Source organism: Rhinolophus ferrumequinum, chromosome 3 (genome assembly GCF_004115265.2).
Source record: "Rhinolophus ferrumequinum isolate MPI-CBG mRhiFer1 chromosome 3, mRhiFer1_v1.p, whole genome shotgun sequence".
Taxonomy (NCBI): Eukaryota; Metazoa; Chordata; class Mammalia; order Chiroptera; family Rhinolophidae; genus Rhinolophus; species Rhinolophus ferrumequinum.
The window spans coordinates 26280091-26299732 of record NC_046286.1 but is presented as its reverse complement, the minus strand read 5'-3'; the positions used below and the strand labels follow the sequence as shown (position 1 = coordinate 26299732).

Below are 19642 nucleotides of genomic sequence, written 5' to 3'. Positions count from 1 at the left end.
CTTTCCTATGGAAAGGCTTAGAATTAAACTATTCATGTTCGTCTATGTTTGTGAATGTGGCAGAGGCTAAAGTGCTTATCAATTTATTTGAAGTGCGATGATTGGGTTACTCTGCGAGTTGCTGGTCCCTGGGAACACTCCACAATTGATCAACTGTTTTACCAAGTGTGCATTTTCTTTTGTGTACCTGTAGTGTTAATGGAGATTTCATCCCCAGAGAAACATATGTCTTGTTTTTTTGCATGGCTTTGAAAGGTTGTTTAAACACACACACACACATACACACACACACACACACACACACACACAAACTTCTGTATGACAGAAACATTAGCCAAATCGCATCATTTATCTTGAAATATCGCCTTCGGACTGCTAAAGATTTTCATGATATCTGTAGTAACTAACATACACATACCTTAAAAAAAAAAAAACTCCAGGCTTTTTTTTTTTATTAATCCTTCATTATTAATGAATCGTTTCATCATCAATTTGACTACAATGCAGTTTTGTAGCTTAGGTTGCTATGGGCTTAACCTATAGCAAAACTAAAAGTGACCAACTTCCTCTTCCTCAGCCCTTCAGCATTAAAATAAATGTTTTCTTTTTTGAGACTTATGTAGTTGTACATGGAAGGAAAAATTCTGACCCTCCATGTATGATTCAAATAGGCATTCTGTCTATTTCAAGATTATATTGATAGATTATTATTTATAACAATAATAATGTGTAGGTGTTTTTCCTTTTTTCATAGTAAACAATTAAAGAATTTATAAACAAAATATTGAATGTGTGAAACAAGTAAACTATTTTTCAAGAAACAAGTTGGTTTTGTAGAGTATTTGGGAAGATAAAATGTAATTATGCTTACTACTTTTTTGGTTACTGAATTAAAGCAAATAAAGTAGAAAAGTGAAGTCAATTAAAAAATTAAACTCTCCCTCTATTAAAAAATTAGATAATTACATCAATACATAGGAAAATTAATGAGTTAATAAATGCTTAGGATTGTTCAAAACGATTAAAAATGCAAGTAGGCCTTCTCAAATTGCTTAGTTCAATATATTTTCCAGAAGTATCTTCATTTAGCTATTAATATCTTTAAAATGAAAACAGTATACTACAAATTGATGATTTTCTGTAACCTGCTCATTGGAGTTCTCTTTGGGGCAGCAGGCTCAGTGATTAATTCATCTTTCACTAATGAGAGTGTATTTTTTAAAACGGCCAAGCTAAAGAAATGAATGTGAGAAAGTCTTAATGGAGTGCAAAGTATTTCTGCGACTGGTGAAACAGTCAGAGAAGGCTGTGCACCTGGTTCTTTAAGCATTTTATCTTTCCTAGGAACTTGATTTCTTGATACTTAAGAACATGTTCAGATGTACCTTGTAATTTAATTTTTTCCCAGTAGGGGGAAGCATGTCCTACTTTTGTAAAGCCTTAGGAGGAAAAGCTCATAAATAGAGAGAAAATAATCTAAGTAAGAAACAAAGAGAGGTGTCTAAATTTCAGAGAAATCATAATGAGGATAAGAGAATGGAGGAGGTGATGATAAAAATCTTGAAGGGTATAAAGAGACGCAAACAGATGCATAAAGTTTAAATTCGTTCTCTCATTACCTGAGGCTTTTTATGTGTGCTTATTAAGGAGGGTAAGGTGAGTATCCTTTGGACTCTTTAATAAATCTTAATGTACATTTTACATTATAGATCTTTCATTACCTTTTCAAAGGCCATTTGTTAAGATTTCCAGGTTTTGGTTCACATCTGTATGAGAGAGTATTGTTGAGATGATTTTCCTTCTCATACCTGGAAATGCACTGATTGAAGGCAGTGGCTATAAATAAACCTGACATAGATATTCATTTGGAAGGAAGGTGCACACTGAAGTACATTTCAGTCAGTACTGTGCAGACAGTCTCAAGACTGAGTGAGTAATAAAAATGATCCAGATGATTCAGTTCTTCGGAATGATTTTTCCGGAAGCTTATATATATACCGGAGTGCCAAAAAATGTATACACATGACTTGTATTCATCTTTTATTATCGGTATATATTAAGTATTATACTTTTAATACAGTTTTTTCCTTTCTTAAAATGTGTATACATTTTTTTGGCACCCTATATATTTGTGTGTGTATTTGGCACACTATATATATTTGCATATATATATATATATATATATATATATGCAGTGATATAAACCAATAAGCTTTCACAATGATTTGTTTTGCTTTTGTGATTGATGATAGATGCAAATTAGTGCTCTATTGTTACTATTATGTTTAGAATTGGAGGCCATGTTTAAAAGAACTATTTTGTTGGTAATTTTGCTATTTGTGTGTGTGTGTGTGTGTGGTTTGTTTTATTTCAGTTGTTGCTGCTGTGTGTTTTCAGTAGGAATGATTCTGAGAAAGCTAATGAAAGAGCCCAAACATTTTATGAATTCGATTGCTATTTAGAAAAGATCTTGAATAGTATGGTTGAAGAGTGTTTATAATATGTTTGATTAAATTAAATAATTTTCCTTCTATGATTATCATATTTAATTATCCATTTGTTATGGAAGGTGTTTTTACATATGATGAAACAGCAAACTCAGCATTATCTTTCAAGTTCCACTCAGCCTCTGAATTTGCTTGCCAGATGAAATTAGATAAGGTTATTTATATCTATGCTACTTCTGGTAAGTGCACTAAACTGTGAATCCAGATACCTGGATTTTAATTCCACTTTTGCCCCATGTGAATCTTGATAAGCTTTCCTTCCATGGACCTAGATTCCTTGTCTCACAAGTTAAGGAGTTGGACTAGATGATCTATATGTTTCTCCATAATTCTAATTAAGTCTGGGACTAATGCTGATGCAAAGGAGTTGTATTTGTGTATTCAGAAGACCAAAATCAATGGCTGAAACTTTTTTTATTCTTTCTTAGTTTAATGATTAATAATACATATATTGTACTATAATGTAATTTGATGCATATACATTATTTTGGGTACTGAGGACAGATTTATGTTCTTAAATCGATAGAACTATTATCTTCATAATAATTTGGGGCTACAAATGTATATATATATATATATGGAAATATTATTGTTTGCTGTCAAGCATGCCTGTCCGCTGACAGACATAGATCTGTTCAAATTTATAGATTCAAATATGGTGATTCCATACCTTTAGGAGGATTAATAAATTTTTGTCCAATTGAGAGTATTCCAGGTGCTCTGATTGGCAAGACTTGGTAACCTGAATTCTTCACAAATTTTGGTAGATTCATCATTGTTTTGTTTGCATCATCATATGATGAAGCGAAATATTGCCAAATATCTCAACAGTGGAAATATTTATTTTTAGAAAGTCTAGGTGCTACTTTCAAATTTTGGTGAAAAGCTTGGCAGTCCATCTAGGATTGGCCTGCTTGTATGCAGATATAGATGAACTTTTGATACCACAAGAGAAACAGGGATTAACATTTATCACAAATACTGATTTCTAGTGACTTAACTATATTTAGATTCTCAGTAAGGATCATTTTTTTTTTTAATTTAGATTGTGTTCCTTAAAATATTTTCCATAAAGCTTAGTAAAGATATTGGTATAATACCTTTAAAATCTATAAAATCAGCTTCTCATCAAGTAATATTCATATGACTTTTCCTTTAACGTAATTCTTTTTTCTCCTCTCAGTATCTTTGGCATAATCTTATTTACGTTTCTTCAGTAAAGAACAAAATTGTCAGAAAAACTAAATTTAAGGTATCTTTGATCTGCTATTAAAACTCATTTACAAAATCGTGGAAAAATTCTGCTTAAGCAAACAAAATACTTGGCACAGAATGTTGAAACTTCTGTTTACTATGAAATATAGGATATATCATTTATTTCCTTTCTGATTCTCAGTTTCTTCATCTGTAAAACAGGCAAATTAACATCTACTTGGCATGGTTCAATTAAGGTAAAAAAATGCTGTGTGTGATAATATAAGCAGTATTTTATATAAATATAAATAGAAGTTTTATTCAACTATAACAAAAACATAAGAAGAAATTATACAAATATCAGATGATGCTTTCAAGATTTTCCTTAACATTTTAATGGCATTTGTGAACTTGACCTCAACTTGAAGCTTGATTTTGTAAGAAAATAAGCACTGCCTTTGAATCACTGCTGAGTGAAATTTGAACTCATAAACCAAATCATGAAATACATTGTCTTACGAAAAATGATTCCAATGAGGGTTTTTAAAATATCATATTCCCTTAGTCAATGGTTACTTGTCTTGATTTTACTTGAGCTTGATTAGCTCTGGTTCTGTGTGTTTAAGAATAATTACAAACCTCCTCAGGCCTCTTCACAAACCCATATTCCTTTACTCTTGGCAGCTGATTTCATCCTGTTTTCTTGGGGGAAATGGATATATCTTTTCTGACATTCTTTAACCTCCTGCCACCTAAAAACTTCCATCCTCATTCCCACTGTCTTTCATTCCCAAAGGATGAAATGTCTTTCATTCCCCTTGTTTTTCAAGGCTGACTTGTTCACCCATATTCTTAACTCTAATGCTCATCATCTCTTCCAGACTGGTTCTAAGTTATATCCTTTTCTTTAGTATCTCCAACTTCTTCCCTATCTACTCTTCCCTTGTAGCAGCCTGTTGCCATGACCCAACCCGAGTAATTTAAAAAAAAAATTAGCATACTTGTTTCACTTGCCAAAAGTAATAAAAATAATCTCTCTTGACACTTACCCTCTTTTGTTTCCTTCAAGCTTTTGATAATATTAGTTCTATACAAGCTGCCTCACTTTCTCAATTTACCTCTTCAGTATGACCTCTGTCCTCATCATTTTCCTAAAACCAGTGACTGTAGTGACAGAATCATCTCCCAATTGCCGAGTCCAATAAAATTTTTCTGACCTCTCATCAGGTCTCTTGGCTGCACTTTACTCTCCATCATTTTCCAATGTTTTGGCTTCTCCTTTGACTTCCAAACACTACACACTAATTTACTCTTTTCTATTTCTTACCCTCACCATTCTCCATCCCTCTCCACCCCACGTGAACATACATTGTGCTATCAGAGTGATTTATTCAAAATCAAAGTGTGACCATGTCAGACTTTTAATAACATTTTCCTTTAGCAGGCCTCCTCTGACATGTCAGCAGAGAGAGAGTGGGCACCACCTTGAAACTTCCAGATGGAGGTGAAAGTCCAGACTCTCCACTATGCATCTACTGACACCACTCTGTTCAAAAGGTGAAGGAACACCATGTTACTGCTCCCTGTATGGCCTCTAGTGACACCAAGAGGAGTGTGGAGGCCTCAGTCCTGCTGGAGCATGCTGAAAATTCCAGCAGGAGTGAGACTCCTGATACCACGCTGGCTAGGGGGAGAAGGGCGCCTTGTTACTTCTCATAAGGGTGGAAGTCCAGGATCTCCACGTAGGCTCATTGCCACGGTAGGAGGCGTCCTTACCGTGGGTGGAAATGAAATCCCTCTTCCCGGTTCAGTCTTCTCTGATTCCACTCAGTGGAAAAGGGTGCCTCTTCACACAGCTAGATGAGGTTGGAAGTCTAGGCCCCCTACTTAACCTTTCTTGACAGGGGTGAGCCTGAGACACGTTTTTGTTGTTGTTGTTATTGTTTATTTGCTTTTTGTTTTTTTCTGGTGTTGTTTAGCTGGAGAAGGATGTTTGTTGCTGAGCGTTTTCTATTTTGCTAGCTTGCCCTTTTTCTATCTAGTCCTTTGGCCAAAGAAAGCAGGCTTTTCTTGAGGCTTTTATTTATTTGTTTGTTTTGTCTGCTCTTCTATTGATGTTTATGGATTGCCAGCTTTTCCAGTACCCACTTTGGCATATATGAGGCACAAGAAAAACTAGGGCAACCACTGCTGCCATATCACTCCTGGGTCTTCTAGTATCCAGTTAGTCTGCCTTCTTTTTTCCACTCTGTGGTTTATTGATATATAATATCCTGTCCCAATTTATTTGTGTGTTTTAATTTATATCTTTATGACGTTTTCTTGTGAATGCATGTTACGCCTTGTACATTGATATTTCATTTACTAGTTATATAAGAATGAGCATAACTTGGATAAATCCAGGTAGAGAGTGGACACACTATTTTTCACTTTATTTATCTTCTTTCAAAGAGACTTTGTGACATGGTATCTGAGAGTGGGAACACTGTGAGGTCTGATCATTATTCCTAGTTTCTGTTTAACACACTGTCTATATTGAAGCATTTTGTTCCCAAAGGAGCTGTAGAAAGGAAGGAAGTTTTAGCGGTAGTTTTTAGAAACGCTTGGAAATAACTCTGTAGTGTCATCAGCTTTTGTTATGCCCTTATTTGTTTAAACACCTGATTTGATCTCCTTTTTTTTGGTCTGAATATATAAGAAATGTATCTTAATTGGAATTATATTCTGACGCCAGTTTGATTTTTAAAGCTATAAGCAGAGTAAGTTTTAATGTATTCATAGATTGAAATATAACTGCTTTTCCCACAAAAAAATGGAGAATTTCAATAAAATAAATATGATATGGCAATATATATTTTTTTAAAATGAGTACTGATTAACAAGTGATCTCTCAAATTATTGTTAGTAAACACCCATGTTATATGACTTCTTCATTTTTTTCAAATGGAGAGTTCTGAAATGATTGCATGTTTTATTCGCCAAAAACTTGAGAAGTCATAGCCAAGCATCCTGTTGCCTAATTATTATTAACTATTTTGGGAAACAAGCCATTTGTAGCGTGTCCTCCATTGCTCACCTTTGACTCATGAACACTATTTTCAAAAAAAGATTTTGCAGTAGAGAGAATTAACAAACATTCAAGAACACCTGACTGACTAAATTTTAAGTCATTTACTACAGATACCCTTATAGGTTGGCTACAGTTTGGGGGATGAATCCCAGTGGGCTAAGATTCTACTGTATGTGATTGTGTAACACACATGTCCTTGAATGTGTATTGGTAACATCTGTTTGTAATATGTGCCATTAGTATATGAAAATGTATCAGATTTTTATTGATACATAAAGAGGTGTCAGATTTATTGGTTTTTAAATAGTCTGAGGAGGATACAACAGTATCCTCATAAGATAAATAATAGGGCATGGGAAGATCTGGATTTTACAGACTGATGATATCATAGGAATTAAGAGAAGGTCATGACTCTTGTTTCTCATGGTAGTCATAGATTCTTTGTTATCATCATCATCATCATCATCGTCGTCATTGCTGTCAGTATTTATTGGGAGATTACTCTTTGTCAGGCACTGTAGTAGATGCTTTGTATGTATAACCACAATTAATCCACCCACCAATCCTATGAGATAATTCTTAACATTATCTTTGTTTTACAAATGAGAAAAAATAAGAATTAGAGAAGTTAATTTATCTAAAGTCACACAGCGAATAAATTGTACAGCTGAAAATCAGGCTTTCTCACCCAGCAGCCAAGAGTAACTATTACACCATATTGCCTCCTGCAGGAGAGACACAACTTTAATTGAGCTTTGAAGGAAGGCTAGATACTAATATGCAAAGTACATCCAAGAGATCAACTTGGTTGTTGCCATTAACTTCCGAACTATGTTCCTGAACGCATGCATCGGGTAAATTATTACACAATATTGTTAAATAAGCATAGTATGTGAAAGGCAAGTAAATTTATAAATAGGAAAATTTACCTAAGTACACAATTGGGGTAAGGATTATCAGGACAGCCTGACTTTTTGGTGTCTTATATTGAATGCTATTTCTGAAAGAGTTTGCTAATGAAGTGGCAAGGGACAGGACAATATTCCAGGCTATTTTTGTTGTTGTTCCAAAAAGGGATTGGAGAAATTTGTGCGATTTGCAGAGGCATTTTTCTTTCCATGTTTTTCAGAAAACTGCATGTATTTGTCGAATTATTCTAGGAAGGAAAAACAACTATTAGTCCTCTCATGTCTTGAGGCAGTGTCAGTTTTGTTTAAAATTTGGAAGTGAGTAGATTTCACATATGGTCAGAAGCCGAAAACTTGGTATCATGGCTTGATTTAAATGTTATCTGTAGGTTCTGAGATTTTAGGATTTAACAACTTTGAAACAGACTGGTTGGTATTATTATATCATTATCAAATAGGGCACAATCAATGCCCTTTCATTTAGAACATTAAATATTTGATTTGCTTTGTAATAGAAAAGCAGAATGTATGTATTTTTTCTAGATGTGGATATATTTTACAGGTTCATAGAATTGTGTGTTGGAAAATGATGAATCATGACTAAAATTCAGGAGAAGGAGGCTCTGTGACAGAAACTCAGTAAAGAGGCTGAAGGAGAATAAATTTGTTAATTTTCAGAAAAAAAATATAACTGAAGTAATAGCTACATTTATTGAACATCCACCCTGGCTCAGGTCCTTACATTGCATCCAAAAAGGAAGCTAAGGTCTCTTTTTTATGGGAAAGAGTTAAAGAGGCAGATTAGAGGGTAGCACAGTTAATGTGGATTTTTTAAACAATAAATCAGAGATTAGGTAAACGTCCAATTATAATGTGAAAGAGCATCAAAAAGCCACCATTAAACACTGAAGCATTAAATAATATTGAAGAATATTACTTGTTTAAGGAAATACCAAGATCTTGCTTTGAAAAACTTTTATAAGAGTTAAATACCTGTTACTGCAGAACCGTTTTTTTCTTTAAAGTAATTTTCTTCAGGCAATTTAAGGGATTTGATGTTTTAGAAATTTGATTTATATGCACCAATACACTCATTGTATAGAAGAAGACAGTAGATGAATGAATGTATAACAGAATACATTTCTTATATTATGTTTAGATATGTAAATATTATAAGTGGGTAAACTTAAGTAATTGTTATATTGAATTAAAGATTATCCATGTCTCCAGATAGCTTTAAGTTTTCCTTTTTAGAAGGCAAAAGTTAGAAGCTGTCCTTTTATTCCCCCAAGATCTGATGAATGAGAGAGCCTTTAAGGAATTGTGTCAAGATGAAAGAACATTTGGTGTGCTGAGGGCAGATGGCATCTTATTATGATATTGTTTTGGAATGGAATTCAGGATGATAGACGGCTGTACGTTAAGCTAGTATTCTGAAATTAGTGCAAAATTTGAAATTTTGTCATCACCATAGAAGGAAAATCTGGTAAAATATAGTGATATGATAATTAAAAGCCATTTAATGGAATTAGATGAAGTTGTCCATATTTGTAATGAGATGCAATAAGCCAAATGGTTTCTGTTTGAGTAAAATGAGGTGTATGTGTATGTGTGTGTGTGTGTGTGTGTGTGTGTGTGTGTGTGTGTGTGTGTAGCATATACTAGACATAGGTAATCAATGAGAAGCAATGCAGACTTGGTCCAATTGGTTGTTATGATCTGTGCTCTGTGTTACTATCTGAGACTTACAATTAGGTTGAAGAGGGGAAAGGAATTACAGTCAATTAAATAAGCAATTTCCATAGGGTCTGCAAAATGCAATGATAAGGAAAATGGGTGATTTTTAGGTGTCTCAGGTAGAGCATCTAAAGAAGTCTACAGAGCTCATGGAAGGCTTCAATAGGGAGGGGCATGTTAGTTGAGATATAACAAATAGGTGGGATATGGCCAGGATACAGTGAAGAAGGGTTATAATCCAGGATAATTATACATGGATACAGCAATCAACAGCTCCCAAACCTGAAAAGAAAGGTGAGATTTTTTTGAATAAACAGTGAGGTGATTTATAATAAGACATATATATTTGGCCTTCTTCCCTGTTTTTGGCACAGACTCCCTAAAACACTTGGAATTCCCTAAGTGCTGAGAGCTATATGGTCTTTTGTATGCTAATGAGCTGAGTTTTGGACACCACAGAAGGATGGGTAGTGTTTGCCAGAATAACTAACCATGTTTTTAGAGGGTTGTAATTTTCAGTCCCAGCCCCCTGAACTCCAGGAAGGGGCGAGGGGCTGCAGGTTGAATCAATTGCCAATGGCCAATTATTTAGTTAACATGTCAATATAATAAAGTCTCTATAAAAACCTCAAGGGACTGGGTTTGGAGAGCTTCCAGGTCGGTGGTTGGTGAACTCATGGAGATTTGGAGAGAGTGGCCAGCTCAGAGCAGGCAGCTCCATGCCCTTCCTGCCCTCAACCCCTCCAACACTCCCCACCCACTGCCACCCTATGCATCTCTTCCATTTGGGTGTTCCTGAGATATAGCCTTTGTAATAAACTGGTAATCTAATAAGTAAGATGTTTCTGTGAATTCTGTGAGCTGCTGTAGCAAATTAGTCAAACCCAAGGAAGAGGTCATGGAAACCTCTGGTTTGTAGCCTGTCCATTAGAAGTGCAGGTAACAATCCAGACTTGCAACTGGCTTCTGAAGTACAAAGAAAGGGTCGTTGGAACCCCTAGTCTATAGCTGATTGGTCAGAAGCACAGGTGACCTTAGCTTACAACTGGTGTCTAAACTGGGGAGTGGGAACAGTCTTGTAGGACTGAATCCTTAACCTGTGGAATCTTATGCTCTCTCTCAGTCGATAGTATCAGAATTGACTTGACCTCTTGGACATTCTGCTAGTGTCAGAATTGCTTGGTGTTGTTTGTGATGTTTGTGGTGGGTCCAGAAACCCAAAGGATTAAGTATGCTTGGAAAGTACAGTACAAGGGAAAACATCAAGAAAAGTGGGTCTAAAGAAGATGGAAGGTGCTTATCACACATATCTTGTATACTGTCTTAAAAAGTTTGGACTTCATGCAAAGACAATGGAAAATCATTTAAATATTTTAAAAGGGGGCAGGTGCGATATCAGAGTTTCAATGAAAGGATCATGTGGCTGTACTTTTGGGGAAAAGGATTTGACAGCTAATAAGACATGGGCAGGCCATCAGATAGTGAGAGCAGTGATCCAGAAGAGAAGTTATGGTGACTTGAATTCAAATAAAGATAGTGCAGATGGGAAGAAGTGGACAGAGCTAATAGAAATTTAGCAACTGAAATATTGGGTAGCAGGGATGAAAACTGGTCAAGGCTGTTGCCTAGGATGCTCTTGGTAATTGGTTTAATGGTGGTGTCAGTTATGGAGATAGGAATTAAAAGGAGGTTAATGCTGAGTTCATATGAATATATGTACATTGTACGGCTTATAGAGTGTTGAAGCAAAAATGCAGGTGGAGAGTTGGGTCTGGCAAAAGATCTGTGCTGCAGATAATGGTTTCGGTTTTATTAGCATATGGTTGGTAACTGACCTTGGGTGTAGAAGAGTTCACTCTTGGAGAGCGTATGGAGTCCAACAGGAAGGGGGCTTAGTATAAAACCCCGAGGAACATCAGCATTTAAGGGAAGGACAGAAGAAAAGAAGTCTGTAAAGTTGACTCAAAGGAGTTTCCTAGAATGCAGGTAGGAAAGATGAAGTGAGTTCAGTGTCAGATAAATAGAGTATTTGAAAAATGAAGGATTTAGTTAATATTTTCACATGCTGCAGATAGGCCAAGTAAGACAAAGATCAAACACTTCTAATGGATTTGGCAGCAAAGAACAAATTGAGAGAGGAGTTGGAGAAAATCCCAGATTTCTTCCATGTTGAGCAGTGAATTGTGAGACCATAAGATAATGTGGTTGGAAAACTCTTCCAAGAACTTAGACTTCTAGAGGAGGAAAGCTCGGAGAATTTAATTTGCTGAACTGTAAGAAATCAATAATATTTAATCATTTTGTCCTACAAAAACAGCAATTTTGTATGATTTAACCTATAGAAGGGAACAATAGAATGAGAGAGGCATTTAAGTGTAATGGTTAACAGCATGGACACTGGAACTGGACCCCCAAAGTTACAATTTTGTTTCTTAATACAGAATTAAAGATCTGTATTATTTGGGGTGAGTTACTTTAACCTCTGTATTCCTCTTTCCCTCACATGTAAAATGAGGCCACTATTAGTTCTAAACTAACAAGAACGTGACAGCCATATATTGTTTCTTTTGCTCACTTTAAATTACAATGCAATTCTTTGGCTGCAACATCCTCTCTGCTCTCCCATTCCCTTTTCCTCCTTGCTAATGTTCTTAGTGCAACATGGAACATCCTTATGCAAAACTACATCTCATATAATAAAATTGTAAAATTAATCTCTACCCTTTTTCTAGGATTGTCTTTGAACTTCTGAGCCTTTCCTTATCCCAAATCTATTGCATACATCTAATTTTTCCATTGACAGCTCTCGCTGACTTGTTGGCATAAGTGACTTTGTTGACCACTGCCACTTTCTTGATACATTTTCCCTTTGAATTTGTGATTCTGCAGCCAATATAGAAATTTAATGCCTTCATTCTGATCAATGAAGTTGTGATCCACACTGAGCATGAAATGGGTACCTGAATCTGCCATCGTCTTAGCTCCTTAATGCTTGCAGTATGACCATTTCTCCATACTGAGTAACAATATTATGTGAAAAGATATATATATTATCTTTCATGAGACTGGAGGAAATACTGACTTTGTTGGACCTGAAAGGAAAACATGTGCGTATGCAAAATTTTAATTATGTATTTTAAGGTCAAACATTATTGTATGAAATATTTGTGTGTGTGTGTGTGTGTGTGTGTGTGTGTGTGTGTGTGTGTTATTTCTACTCTGGATTGTGTTAAAAAAAGGTTTGAAAGCTACTCTTATAGTATAAACTGCATGGTAGTTGAAATCAAAACACTAATGTTTGAATCATCTGCTGCTTGTTTGCTTTGTGACTGTGGGCAAATTTCTAAATCTCTTTGAGGCTTCGTTGTCTCATTAATGAAATAGACTCTTATTGACTGCCTCATATCAACCGGTCATCTCATGAATTTCATGCAAGTGAATGTGCAATATTTATTCAGTGGTAGAAATCAATAAGGATTCTTTTCATACTCCACTTTGGTTTTCTTACTTAAAAAAAGAAAGAAAAAAAAAGAGGCAAATTTTATGAACAATGAAATGCAGTTTTTAGGTATACAATTTGATGCGTGTTGATAATTGTGTAATTGTCGTATAATCTCGTCTGAACAATACTCTTGGCAAGATGGAGAACATGCTCTTTAGCCCAGACACTTTCCTTGTGCTCCCGTCCCATTTATCTCTATTTCCTTTGGCAACCACTGTTCTGATTTCTATCATCACAGATCCCTTTGACTGTTCTCCAACATTATATGAATGGAATAATAGAGCATATACTTTTCTTTCTTCTTAAGTTCAACATAGTTTTGAAAGTCACCCATGTTGTTTCATTTATCAATAGTTTGTTATTTTTTCATGTTGAGTAGCGTTCCATTGTATAAGCATGTCACAATTTGTTTATCCAATTTCTTGTGGATGGACATCTCAGCTGTTTCCAGTGTTAGCTTATAATGAAAAAGCTGCTATGAAAGTTCACTTACAAGGTTTGTGTGGACATACGTTCTCTTTACTGAGAGTGGATTTGCTGAGTTTTAGAGTGTGTACATGTGGTTAACATTATATTATATGGGATTGCCAAATAGTTTTCTAAAGTGGTTGTACTATTTTACTTTCCCACCAATGATGTATAAAAACTATCTTTCTTTACTTCCTTGCAATATTTGAAGTTCTCAGTCTTTTTAACAACAGTGGTTTTAGTGGTTTCCCGTGGTAACATACTGTGGTTTTAATTTACATTTCCTTGATGACTAATGATGTTGAACATGTTTTTATGTGCTTTTTGGCCATTTGTATGTATTCTTTTATTTGAAATAATTGGTTAGAATGTTGACAAATTTTAATTAAATTGTGGGTCTTTTTTTGTTGTAGGAATTGTTTGTATGTTCTGGATTTGCATCCTTTGTCAAGTTTATGTACTTCAAATGTTTTCTCCTGATATGTACCTTAGCTTTTAATTTTCTTAAATGTCTTTTATTTTCAGGACTGACTTTAAAAATATTTTTATTTTTCAATTACAGTTGACATAAAATATTATATAGATTGTAGTTGTAAAACATTGTGATTAGACATTTAAATAAGTTATGAAGTGATCACCCTGGAAAGACTAGTTCCCACCTGACACCATACATAGTTATTACAATATTATTGATCACATTCCCTATGCTGTACTTTACATCCCTGTGTTTTTATAACTAGCAATTTGTATTTCTTAACTACTCCCTTTTCACCCATCTGCAACCTCGCTCCCATCTTGCAACTTCAAAATGTTCTCTGTTTCTATGGGTTTATTTCTATTTCGTTTGTTCGTTTATTTTGTTTTTTAGATTCTACATATAAGTGAAATTATGTGGTATTTATCTTTGTCTGTCTGACTTATTTTACTTTGCATAATACCCTCTAGGTCCATCCATGTTGTCTAAAATGGCAAGATTTCATTCTTTTTTATGGCTGAGTAATATTCCGTGGTATACATGTACCAATGTACCTCATCTTCTCATCCATTTGTCTATTGACGAACACTTAGATTGCTTCCGTATCTTGGGTATTGTAAATAATGCTGCAGTGAACATACAAATGCATATGTCTTTTCAAAGTAGTGTTTTGGGTTTCTTCACATAAATAACCAGGAGTAGAATTGCTGGGTCATGTATTAGTTCTATTTTTAACTTTTTGAGGAGCCATCATACTGTTTTCTGTGGTGGCTGCACCAATTTGCAATCCCACCAACAGTGCATGAGGGTTCCCTTTTCTCCATATCCTTACCAACACTTGTTGTTTGTTGATTTATTGATGATAGCCATTTTGGCAGGAGTTAAGTGATATCTCATTGTGGTTTTAATTTGCATTTCTTTGATGATTAGCGACATTGAACATCTTTTCATATGTCTATTGGACATGTGTATGTCCTCTTTGGAGAAATGTCTATTCAGGTCCTCTGTCCATTTTTAAATTGGATTATTATTATTATTATTATTATTATTATTATTATTATGATTCTTTGGGTGTTAAGTTGTATGTGTCTGTATCAAACTGTACTACATGGCTACAGTAATCAAACTAGCATGGTACTAGAATAAAAACAGACACAAAAGTCAATGGAACAGAATAGAGAACCCAGAAATACACTCACACATATATGGTCAATTAAACCATGACAAAGGAGGCGAGAATTTATAATGGAATAAAGAAAGTCTCTTTAATAAATAGTGTTGGGAAAACAGGACAGACACACATGAAATAAGGAAACTGGATCACCTTCATATACAGGAATAAACTCAAAATGCATTAAAGACTTAAATATAAAACCTTTAAGTAGGCAGTAAGATCTTTCACATCACCCTTAGTAATATTATTTTGGATATGTCTCATTGGGCAAGGGAAACAAGAGAAAAAATAAACAAATAGGACTACATCAAGCTAAAGAGGTTTTGTACAATGAAGGAAACCATCAACAAAATGAAAAGACAACCTACTGAATGGGACAAGATATTCACCAATGATACATCTGATAGGGGGTTAATATCCAAAATACATAAGGAACTCATACATCTTAAGAGGCTTTTTAAGAACAGAAGCTATTAATTTTTTAAAAATCTAATTTATCATTTTTTCTTTATACCTAGTGTTGTTTGTGTCCTGTCTAAGAAATCTTTGTGTACCTCCATGTCACAAAGGTGGTCTCAATATTTTCTTTTAGAGGCTTTATGGTTTTAGCTTTTAAATGTAGATTTATAACCATCTAAAAGTAAGTTTTGTGTGATAGATAGGTGATAATGTGAAAGTTATTTTAGATTTGAATATCCACTTGTTCTAGCATCATTTGCTGAAAAGATTTTCCTTTAATGATTGCAATACTTAAAGTGTTCAAATATATAGTCTAAACAAAATGAACCTACAGTGTTTAAATGCATAAAATATAGAAAAATAAAGATCATAGTGTTTAAGTATATGTGAGCTACCTTTCAATATTGACCATCCACATGTCTATTCCGATACAAAAGGAAATAATGATTGCCTTAGAATTATTAAGCATGAAATGTATTTATACTGTGCTTTAAAATTCTATATATCTCTATGAAAATTTTTCTATTCCTCATAATTTAGAACATAATGTATGAAGAAAATATGAACACAGTTTTCTTATTGTGACTGAGGAGAAGATCAGCCATTCTAGAAACTTCGGTGTTTAATGAATTTGACAAGTATAGCATTCTACCAATAAAGAAGTAAGATATTTGCTGCTAATGAGCAGTAGTGGTATCTAGTAAAACCTGAACAATTGTCCTGAGTAGCAAAGTAGGTTGTTGTATCACAGAATATTAGGGAATAGTTTACATATTAAGCATTTCAATTAGAAAAGACCATACTATTTTAGATAATAGGTTGTATGATTTTTCTATTTTTGCAAGAAAAAGCAACATATTGTACAGATTGACAACCTTATGCTGGGTAAAACTGATACACCCGTAGACGAACAACTGAGACCTACATCCGCACCTACTGAAAGCCCACTTATGTCTCTTGATCTTCAGCGGCATATTAACTGCCAGCATTGCTATCACTCTGAAATGAGACATAAAGATTTTGAAATTGACCAAGGGCGTAAGTAACTAGTGACTTTGCATTAATTCCTAAAACATGGGTACTGAACCACCATCATTTAGTAAACACATAGGTATTCATCATGTCAACAATCATAACCAAAAAGAAGATTTAACAGTGATCCAGACTGACAGAATACATCAGTGTTGGCATCTGACAAGCTGATTCTCAGGGATGTGTGTTTACACAGGCAGGAAGGTTACTCCCTGAAGGAAAATGATTGTGTTATGGGGTTTAGAAGTAGGGAATGCAGTGGACAATTTCTGTTTGTGTTTGGACAGGACGGAAAATGGATGTAGATGCCATCAAGTGAATATAACATGGTGAGGTACTGGAATGTATTCTCATAGAGGTATTTAGGACTTCTTATAGAAAGTTATGAGAAAGGAAAAATAACTATTATGTTTTCCTCAAAAGATATCTATTGATATTTCCTTGGAAATTGGCATTTTGATTTGGTCACTATGAATATTCATTTTATATTTTTAAAAATTCATAGTATTGGAAATAATTACTTATGTTACCATAAAGGAAAACTGCTCTTGAAATTTATTTTAATGTGACATGTTAGAATGTCTCATTTATATTAAATAATAGTCCATAGAGATATTTACATCTCTGAAAGAAAAACAAATATATATAATATATATGTCAAACTTTTACAATATTAGATAGTCTAAGATCCACAAAGGATGATAGGAGAGAATAAAGTCTCTGATGCATCTAATGTTGACTGTCAGTAGCTCATTTTGACTACTCCTAGTTAGAAATGAAAAAATAAACACAACTTTCTTAGATACAATTCTCTTTCTAGTCCCTAATAACTATATTATATAATTGGCGTTTGAGAGGATTCTGTAAATTTATTTTGACCTCTCGTCACCTATCATTGTTCACCTGCCTGGAGCCAAATGGATCAGATAGTTCACCTGACACTCTCTGGTGAGAAATTAGCATTAAAACTGAGAAGAAGCCACCACTTAGGAGGAAACATAAACTCTGGAATTGTAGGTCTGAACCACAGACTGGACAAAACAGATGCACAGAATGAGGACAATATGAGAGAGAGTTTCCTGAGTTTCTTGTGACCCTCCAAGGAAGTTGTGCAAGGGATTCAGCTGACCTTGGTTCCTTGAGAAACCCCAGAATTTTTCCAAGATACGCACTTTTCTGATAATTATTTAAGATCGCTCCAATTCATTTATTTTATTTGCAACCAAGAAAACTTTGGCTTAGAGAAAACAGAATTGGTTCTAGGATAATAGCCACCTCTTGTAATGTTTTAGTTTGAGTTCCCCTTAAAAGCAGATCCTGAGATGAGGACTTGAATGTAGAATCTTAACGTGTACTAACACTGATTGCCAGCATGGAAATTAACTAAAATTCCAAAGCAACTATATCAATCTCTAAAGAGTTGGCATTTTTTCGTTTGAATGCTGGTGAGTCTAATTATAGTTATATCAAAATTTAAGTTGTCTATATTAATCTTAGGGGATGGAAATAAAAGGAAAAGAATATAGCTATTAAGGTTGTCCTGTTCTTTGTTGACATCTACATTGCTGATGGTATTTAGAATATATATAAATATATATGTGTATATGTGTAAATATATATGTGTGTGTATATATATATATACATATATATATGTGTATATATATATATATATATACACATATATATATATATATTTAACAGATTTGCTAAACTTATTTAGCAAGAGGTGCATACTGTCTTATAATTTTCTCCAGAACTAGACCTTGCAACAAATACTAGAGTGCAGTTAATTTATTTTGGAGGTAAACTCAAGAAATGGGGATGTTAGATATACAGGAAAGACAGCCAACAAAGTTTTTTTGTTTGTTTATTTGTTTGTGTTTTTCAAATAAGTTAGTAGTGTAGGCAGTTGATAATCACATTGAGAATATTTGGGAGCCAGGGAAAAACATATACAAGCAAAGGGAAGAGGAAGCTAAGGTATTTACAGCAAATCCTATTAGCTGTTGGTGGAGAGCAGCTCCTAGAGAGCACTAATTCCCTGACACAACATGCTGCTTACTTGGGGACCAGAAAAACAAAAGCCAGTGACAGCTCTTAGGCAGGAAATGTACGGAAGATAGCTATTGGAAGATGGACAGATATAACTTCAAGTTAAAGGGCTGAGCAGAGGTAGAGAAGCAGAGACACTGCAATACATAGGATGCTATAATATAAGGTTGCTTTGATCCACTTTTTGACTGTCTAGGATGGACAAAACATACGAGGGTCCCTTGTAAGTCACAAAAGAGTCAACTAAGTAGGGAGAATGATGGTTTGTCTACCCAGCCTTCTTTTACCCCCTCAACAAATGGATAAACGTGAACTAGGTTTGGAGAGTACCTCCCCTGAAATATTTCTGTATGAATGAACTTTACAATAACGCTGCTTTTTATTGAACCGAGGCAAAATATTGTAGCTGCTTGATAACAGCCTGCCACATTACAAATCACCACTTGCAAGGTTATACAAGGTGCCCTTAGAAAAAGCTAAGTGAATTACTTCAAATAATGTGTTTGTATTCAAAAGGAAAATAGCTGGTAGTTTGGGTCTGACAGTTTTTTTCTTTTGGTTTAAAAAGGCCCATTGCCATGCTCTGCCTTTCCAGTTGCTGCTGGGAGCTTGAAAGCCTGCAGTGAACAGGTGAATAGAAGATATTTCTAATTGAGAAAGAAAATAAGAAAATAATTTTTGTGCAGCAATCACAAGGTCTCTCATTTTACTATCATAATGTTTATAGACTTTCAGGTTGGTTAAACTAAATGTAATTGAAAATGTAACATTTAGCTAATTCATTTCCTTAATTCTTCTTCAATTATCTTTCTTGTTAAAAAAAATCCCATACTTTTTATTCCTTTTTTATGTGTTAAATCTGGAAGAATCTATTTAATTTAATTACCAGTCATATGTCTCAAAAAATGTACACATACAAACATATGTATGTACATTCATACATGGCATATAGGGGAGGTACACACACACACATGTGATTTCTTGCAAAAAGAGCGGTTTGTAGGAATATGAAAGGATGAAGGCTACAGTAAAGGAAAAGAAAAAATAATATCCGTCATATACTC

At 34.4% G+C, this 19642-nt stretch overlaps 1 protein-coding gene across 2 annotated transcripts in view; it reads left to right on the top strand.

The window, feature by feature from the left end:
- KHDRBS2 (KH RNA binding domain containing, signal transduction associated 2) overlaps nt 1-19642 on the top strand; it is a 518678-nt gene that overhangs the window by 808 nt on the left and 498228 nt on the right. The window lies entirely within an intron of this gene.